Source organism: Triticum aestivum, chromosome 3D (assembly GCF_018294505.1).
Source record: "Triticum aestivum cultivar Chinese Spring chromosome 3D, IWGSC CS RefSeq v2.1, whole genome shotgun sequence".
NCBI classification, from domain to species: Eukaryota; Viridiplantae; Streptophyta; class Magnoliopsida; order Poales; family Poaceae; genus Triticum; species Triticum aestivum.
The window spans coordinates 180,415,652-180,424,141 of record NC_057802.1 but is presented as its reverse complement, the minus strand read 5'-3'; positions in this window follow the sequence as shown (position 1 = coordinate 180,424,141).

The following is an 8,490-nucleotide window of genomic DNA, read 5'->3' as shown; positions in this document are numbered from 1 at the left end:
TAAATAAATTAATTAAGTTAATTAATCCTGTTTAATTTAATTAAATAATAATTAATTAGCTAAACCCTAATTAACCTAAATAGTGAATGACAGGTGGGTCCCACTGGACCCACCTGTCTGGTTTGACTGGTCAGCCGACCTGTTGACCTGCTGACGTCAGCATTGCCTCATGCTGACGTCATAATTCATTTTTGCTTAATATAAATAATTCCAGAAATTCAAATAAACTTTGAAAATTCATATCTTTTAAACCGTAACTCGGATGAAAATGTTTTCTATATGAAAGTTGCTCAGAACGACGAGACGAATCCGAATACGCAGTCCGTTCTTCCACCACACCTCCCTAACCTATCTAACTAGCAACTTTCCCCCTCCGGTCCGTCTGTCCGAAAACGCAAAACATCGGGAATACTTTCCCGGATGTCCCCCCCCTTCACCGGTACCACCTACTGTCGCGTTTGGACACCCCTAGCACCGCTCATTGTCATGTCACGCATCGTCATGCTTATGTTTGCATTGTATTTACTGTTTCTTCCCCCTCTTCTCTCCGGTAGACTACGAGACTGACACTGCTGCTGCCCAGTTCGACTACGGAGTCGACGACCCCTCCTACTTGCCAGAGCAACCAGGCAAGCCCCCCCCTTGATCACCAGATATCTCCTACTCTCCTCTATACTGCTTGCATTAGAGTAGTGTAGCATGTTACTGCTTTTCGATATCCTATTCTGATGCATAGCCTATTCTTGCTACTACTGTTGATACCTTTACCTGCAATCCTACATGCTTAGTATAGGATGCTAGATTTCCATCAGTGGCCCTACATTCTTGTCCGTCTGCTGTGCTACACTATCGGGCCGTGATCACCTGGGCGGTGATCGCGGGTATATACTTATATACTATATACATGACACATGTGATGACTAAAGTCGGGTCGGCTCGTAGGAGTACCCGCAAGTGGATCTTTGTGGCGGAGCGACAGGGCAGGTTGAGACCGCCTAGGTAAGAGGTGGGCCTGGCCCTAGTCGGCGTTCGCGGATACTTAACACGCTTAACGAGATCTTGGTATTTGATCTGAGTCTGGCCATTTGGTCTATACGCACTAGCCATCTACGCGGGAGTAGTTATGGGTATCCCGGCGTCGTGGTATCAGCCGAAGCCCTCGTGACGTCAGCGACTGAGTGGCGCGCGCCGTGTTGGACCGCTTTGACGTAACCGCCGTGATCGTGTGGGTTGCTAGGTCTGCTCGCGGCCGCGTTCGCAACGTGCAGGTGTGCATAGGGCGATGGGCCCAGACCCCTGCGCGCTTAGGATTAGACCGGCGTGCTGACCGCTCTGTTGTGCTTAGGTGGGGCTGCGACGCGTTGATCTTACGAGGCCGGGCATGACCCAGAAAAGTGTGTCCGGCCAATTGGGATCGAGCGTGTTGGGTTATGTGGTGCACCCCTGCAGGGAAGTTTATCTATTCGAATAGCCGTGTCCCTCGGTAAAGGACAACCTGGAGTTGTACCTTGAGCTTATGACAACTAGAACTGGATACTGAATAAAATACACCCTTCCAAGTGCCAGATACAACCCGGTGATCGCTCTCTAACAGGGTGACGAGGAGGGGATCGCCGGGTAGGATTATGCTATGCGATGCTACTTGGAGGACTTCAATCTACTCTCTTCTACATGCTGCAAGATGGAGATGTCCAGAAGCTTAGTCTTCGACAGGACTAGCTATCCCCCTCTTATTCCGGCATTCTGCAGTTCAGTCCACTGATATGCCTCTTTACACATATACCTATGCATATGTAGTGTAGCTCCTTGCTTGCGAGTACTTTGGATGAGTACTCACGGTTGCTTTTCTCCCTCTTTTCCCCTTTCTATATCGGATTGTCGCAATCAGATGTTGGAGTTCAGGAGCCAGACGCCACCGTCGACGACGACACCTACGACACTGGAGGTGCCTACTACTACGTGCAGGCCGCTGACGACGACCAGGAGTAGTTAGGAGGTCCCAGGCAGGAGGCCTTGCCTTTTCGATCGTTGCTACTTTTGTGCTAGCCTTCTTAAGGCAAACTTGTTTAACTTATGTCTGTACTCAGATATTGTTGCTTCCGCTGACTCGTCTATGATCGAGCACTTGTATTCGAGCCCTCGAGGCCCCTGGCTTGTATTATAATGCTTGTATGACTTATTTATGTTTTAGAGTTGTGTTGTGATATCTTCCCGTGAGTCCCTGATCGTGGTCGTACACATTTGCGTGCATGATTAGTGTACGGTCAAATCGGGGGCATCACAAGTTGGTATCAGAGCCGACTGCCTGTAGGAACCCCCCTTCCACACTCCTTGGCCGAAGTCGAGTCTAGTCATTGCAAAAACTTTTACTAACATGGCTGTGCGGCTTATGGGCCCACATCGCCATTGGGTGGTACTAGGATCTTTTACTCCTCGACCTTTACTCTGGGACTCTGAACTCTCTTCTACTCGGGTTAAACGAATTTACTAACTCTAACACTAGGATCCCGTGACCGCGTTCACCCCTAAGATGGATAAGCCATAGTTGTTTCTTAGAATAGTATTTTGAACAATTCACACACTGTCATTTGACTCCTTTGAAACGTCTTTGCTTTCAGATGGAACCCTCGAGGCAGGTCGTGCGCCACACGACGGCCATTGGTGCCTCGGGATCACCTGCGGTGCTAGCTGAGATGATGACCTATCTGGGTTACCGCTGGCACCCTGAATTCACAGTCTACGAGGAGTACCAGGACTTTAACCAGGAGCAGTACCGTGCCATCGTCCACCTCTACTCTCGGGAGTATGACTCCACTACTGTGCTGCACACCGCACATGGTGTTGGTGTGACCATCGATATGGCTGTCCATGATGCTGCCTATGCTGCTCTGACACGTCTTCGTGGAGAGTATCGGGAGTTGGACACCTCCCCTTTCAGGCACATTGCTATCGCCTCTGATGCTGGTGCGGAGGGATACTATACTGCTGCCTACTCCACTGTCACCCGAGAGCCCTTCTACCATCAGCACCTGGTTCTGCATGCTGATGGGCTGGATCGAGCTAACCGAGCTCTTCGCCATGAGATGTACACCACCAGTCAGCACCTTTACCGTGCTCTGACGCTGCTGCACCCCTTTGTCCGGTCTGGACAGGTACCGCGTACTGCGATCTACCCAGCCAGGACCGTGATGCCCCACGGTGTCGGTTGGCCAGAGGTGGGAGGCTACTCTCCCGCACTTGGTCCTCTTCTGCCACCTGAGCGTCGGGCTCTACACCTGAGTATCCGCGGCCCCCAGTCTGCTGACGTGGAGAGCTATCCGTTGCCTCACTACCAGCTGTCGGGCTACGATTACCTCCACAGTACCTCTTGGGACTGATGTAGGCTTGATGGTAGTATTAGTTTCAGTCGTCGCGAGCCTGTGTGCCGCCTATGATGTTTTAGTCCATGTACTGAACTCTATGTACTGAAATCTATGCATGACCCCTTTTGTAAGTTATGCCGACTACTATGCAGTAGCTATCGTGCTCCTTTCAATTATGCATGTTTCATCATGAATGATTCTTGTCATTGCAAATTTTCTCAATGCTGAACTACCCCTGTTATATATTAGCAGGATGGTTAGACCAGGTGGTCGTGGTCGCGGTGGCGATGCCCCACCACCACCTGAGTACATGGCTGGTATGATCCAACAGTTCGAACTGAACCGCCAATTCATGGAAAATATGATGGCTCAGTTTCCTCGCTCCAATATGAACCAGCAGCCAGCCCAAGTAACTCTTCAAGATTTCATACGCCTCAACCCAACCATCTACCGCAGCTCAACTCAGCCTCTGGATGCTGATGACTGGCTCCGTGACATCACCTATGAGATGGAGTCTGCTGATGTAGCCCCTGCCAGCTATGTCAATTTTGCTTCCTTCTTCTTGAAGGGACCCGCAGCTCAATGGTGGGACAGCCACAGGCGTACTCTGCCAGCTGGAACAATCATCACCTGGCCAGACTTCCAAGCTGCTTTCCGTGCCCGCTTCATTCCTCAGGGAGTCATGGACCGGAAGAAGCGTGAGTTCCGCAACCTCACCCAAGGCAACAAAACTGTTGAAGCTTATCAGCGGGAGTTTCTGGACTTGTCCCGCTATGCTGAAGAAGACATTGCAACTGATGCACGCAGACAGGAGAAGTTCCGTGATGGCCTTCAAGCTGACATCAAGCTCGCACTTCTAGTGCATGACTTTGCTGATTTCGCCACCTTGGTGAATAAGGCCATCAATGTCGAGACTGGTCTGCAGGAATACCAGAGCTCTCAGAGGCGCAACCGTGACACGGGCTCATCTTCGGGCTCGCCCTCCCAGAAGCGTAAGATATGGATCCCAAACAGCATGTATCGTCCAAATGCACCTGCTCCCAGGAAATCTTATGCTGCACCGCGTCTGCCTCCTCCACCATCTAAGCAGTCAAAGCTACCAGCTCCCCCACCTGGGGCTCCTGTTCCCACTCCCGATAATGGTCTGTGCTTCAAGTGTGGTCAACCGGGTCACTTTGCCAGGAACTGCTATCAGAACCAGAATCAACTGGCCCTTCCAGCAGCTGGCCGTGGTAACAACCAGCCCCGCAACAACAATGCTAAGTCTTATGGTCGTGCTCATGCCAACCACGTTGATCTCAGCGAAGCTCAAGACCAGCCTGCTACTGTGATGGGTACACTCCTCATAAATTCAGTACCAGCATCCGTTTTATTTGATACAGGAGCATCCCATTCATTCATATCAGCAGAATTTGCATTCCTGCATGGCATTCATCATGAAGAGATAAACACTCCGCTAGTGGTACACACCCCTGCGGGCCAATGTCAAACCTCTATGGTTAGTCGCGATGTTACTGTTGAAATTGAAGGACTGGAATTTCTTGTCTCTCCCATCGTACTGAAGTCCTGTAGCATTGATCTCATTCTGGGAATGAATTGGTTAAAAGCGCATACTGCTTCAATCGTTTGCACCACTAAGACCGTCCATCTGCTACACCCTTCAGATGAGATAGTTACTTACCAAGCCCATCTGGTGCAAAATGCCGAGGCAAGGCTCTATGCATCGAATGCATTGAACGCTGCACCACTCGAGGGCATTGAAAACATTCCCGTCGTGCGTGAATTCCTCGACGTCTTCCCTGAAGAACTTCCAGGGATTCCCCCTGCTAGAGCTGTCGAATTCATCATCGACTTGAAACCAGGCACCACTCCTATAGCCAAGCGACCTTACAAAATGCCGCCGCATGAACTCCTTGAGCTTAAGGAGGAAATCGACAAGTCTCTTCGCAAAGGATTCATTCGCCCAAGTTGCTCTCCTTGGGGAGCACCTTCTCTCTTTGTCAAGAAGAAGGACGGAACAAACCGGTTAGTTCAAGACTACCGTCCTATAAACCAAGCTACCATTCAGAATAAATACCCTCTTCCTCGGATCAATGATCTGTATGATCAACTGGCGGGTTCGTCAGTGTTCTCTAAGCTCGACTTGAGGTTGGGCTACCACCAGATCCGTGTTCGCGAAGAGGATATCCCAAAGACCGCCTTCGTGACTCGCTATGGTTCATATGAGTACACCGTCATGTCTTTCGGTTTAACCAATGCTCCAGCCACCTTCTCTCGTCTGATGAACTACATATTCATGGATTACCTCGACAAGTTCGTTGTGGTTTATCTGGATGATATCCTGATATTTTCCAAGAACGAAGAAGAACATGCTGAACATCTTCGACTTGTGCTGGAAAAACTACGAGAACATCAACTATATGCCAAGTTCTCTAAATGTGAATTCTGGCTACCGGAAGTAACCTATCTGGGGCATGTCATCTCTAAGGATGGTATTGCCGTCAACCCCGAGCGAGTTCAGGCTATTCTTGATTGGACTCCTCCCAAGAACGTTAAGAAGGTCAGAAGTTTTCTCGGTCTCGCTAGCTATTGCCGTCGATTCGTCGAGAACTTCTCTAAGATCGCCAGGCCTCTGACTAACCTGTTGCATAAGGGTGTCAAGTTCCAATGGACAGACAAATGTCAGGAAAGTTTCCAGGCACTCAAAGACAAGTTGACTTCTGCCCCAGTTCTAGCTCCACCTGATACTAAGAAGGACTTCGTCATTTACTGCGACGCTTCCCGTCAAGGGTTAGGCTGTGTCCTAATGCAAGACCGCAAAGTGATTGCTTATGCCTCTCGACAATTGCGCCCTCACGAAGAGAACTACCCAGTTCACGACCTTGAACTTGCTGCTGTCATTCATGCGCTGAAGCAGTGGCGACATTACCTTCTCGGTAATCGTTGCGAGATCTTCACCGACCACCAAAGTCTGAAGTATCTGTTTACTCAACCAGATCTGAACCTCCGTCAGCAGAGATGGATGGAGCTTGTTGCAGACTTTGACTTGGGTATTTCCTATACGCCAGGCAAGGCTAATGTAATGGCTGATGCCTTGAGCCGCAAGTCTTACTGCAACCACCTCCAGGTTCATAAAGTTCAGCCCTCGCTTGTTGAAGAATTCAGGAAGCTGAACCTCCATATTGTTCCTCCGGGTGCACTCGCTCCCCCTCCTAAACAATTTGGCAAGGTGAACCTCCACGTTGTTACCCAGGGTTCCCTCAATACCCTAGTTGCTAAACCAGATCTCGAGGACAACATCAAAAGGCTACAGAAGTATGACTCTGAAGCCTACAAGATTAAGCGCTACCTCGCAGGAGGAAAGCCCTCATTCTTCACCATTTCTGAAGATGGCACCCTATACTTCAAGGGCCGCCTAGTGGTGCCATGTACAGAGAAAAACCTGGATATGACACAGGAAGTTATGAAAGAAGCTCATGATACGCCTCTAAGTATCCATCCGGGTAGTACAAAGATGTACCAAGACATCCGTCAAAGATTCTGGTGGACTAATATGAAGCAAGACATTGCTCGTTATGTTGCTGAGTGTGACGTTTGCCGTCGTATCAAAGCAGAACATCAAAGGCCTGCTGGAACTCTGCAACCTATCTCTATTCCTGAATGGAAATGGGACCATGTTGAGATGGACTTCGTCACTGGATTTCCCAAATCGCAGAAAGGTAATGATGCTATTCTTGTCGTCATTGACCGGCTTTCCAAAGTTGCACATTTTCTGGCGGTCAAAGAAACGATCACTGCTAGCCAGTTGGCAACGCTCTATATGTCCAGGATTGTTTCACTCCACGGTATTCCATTGGTTATCAGCTCAGACCGTGGCAGCTTATTCACTTCAAGATTCTGGGCAAGTTTCCAAGAAGCAATGGGAACTCATCTGTCATTCAGTACTGCGTTTCATCCTCAATCACAAGGACAAGTTGAACGCGTCAATCAAGTTCTCGAAGACATGCTTCGAGCTTGCGTTATTTCCTTCGGCAAGAAATGGGAGGAATCTCTCCCGTATGCTGAGTTCTCTTATAATAATAGCTATCAAGCTAGTCTGAAGATGGCCCCCTTCGAAGTGTTATATGGACGAAAGTGCCGAACCCCCCTGAACTGCTCAGAAACTGGGGAACGTCCACTCATCGGACCGGATATTATCCAAGATGCCGAAGAACAAGTCCGCATTATTCGCGAGAATCTCAAGACTGCTCAGTCACGTCAGAAGAGTCAGTATGACCGTCATCATAAAGACATGGTCTATCAACCTGGCGAAAAGGCTTATCTTCGAGTCACACCTATGAAGGGTGCTCACCGCTTCGGGATCAAGGGCAAACTAGCTCCTCGCTATATTGGCCCATTCACTATTCTCGAAAGGCGTGGAAAAGTGGCATACCAACTGGAGCTACCGCCGAACCTTTCTCAGGTTCACGATGTGTTCCATGTGTCACAGCTCCGCCGTTGCTTCAAGGATCCAATCCGAGCTGTGGATCACGAAGTGCTCGAATTGCAGCAAGACCTCTCCTATAAGGAGCATCCGGTCCGCATTCTCGACCAAGCTGAACGCCGCACACGTCAGAAGGCGATCAAGTTTCTCAAAGTCCAGTGGTCGCACCATTCTGAAGATGAGGCCACCTGGGAACGACAGGATCGTCTGCGCGAAGAATACCCCACACTGTTTCCTTCTACCTCCTAAATCTCGGGACGAGATTTCTTGTAGTGGAGGAGATTTGTAACACCCCGAGAATCATGCTACAGTAACTCTCTGTGATTAAGCTAATCACGTTGCTAAACAGGGCTTGATCACATTAGAATCACCTTTCTTTCAAACTCCTAATTCAAACTTCAAATATAATTAAAGTGAAAAATAAAAGTTTTCAAAAGTTTAAACAAAAATGTTCCATGGGTGCCAAATAATACACTGGTAATTATTGTGGAGAAAACTCCTTTTTAGAAAATGCCTAAGTATTTTAAAATGGGTTAAAAGGGTGAAAGAAAAAAAATAAAAAAAATGCAAAACAAAACAAAAAAAGAACAAAAAAAAGGGAACAAAAGCCCCCCCACTGGACATGGCCCAACTGGGCCACCCCAG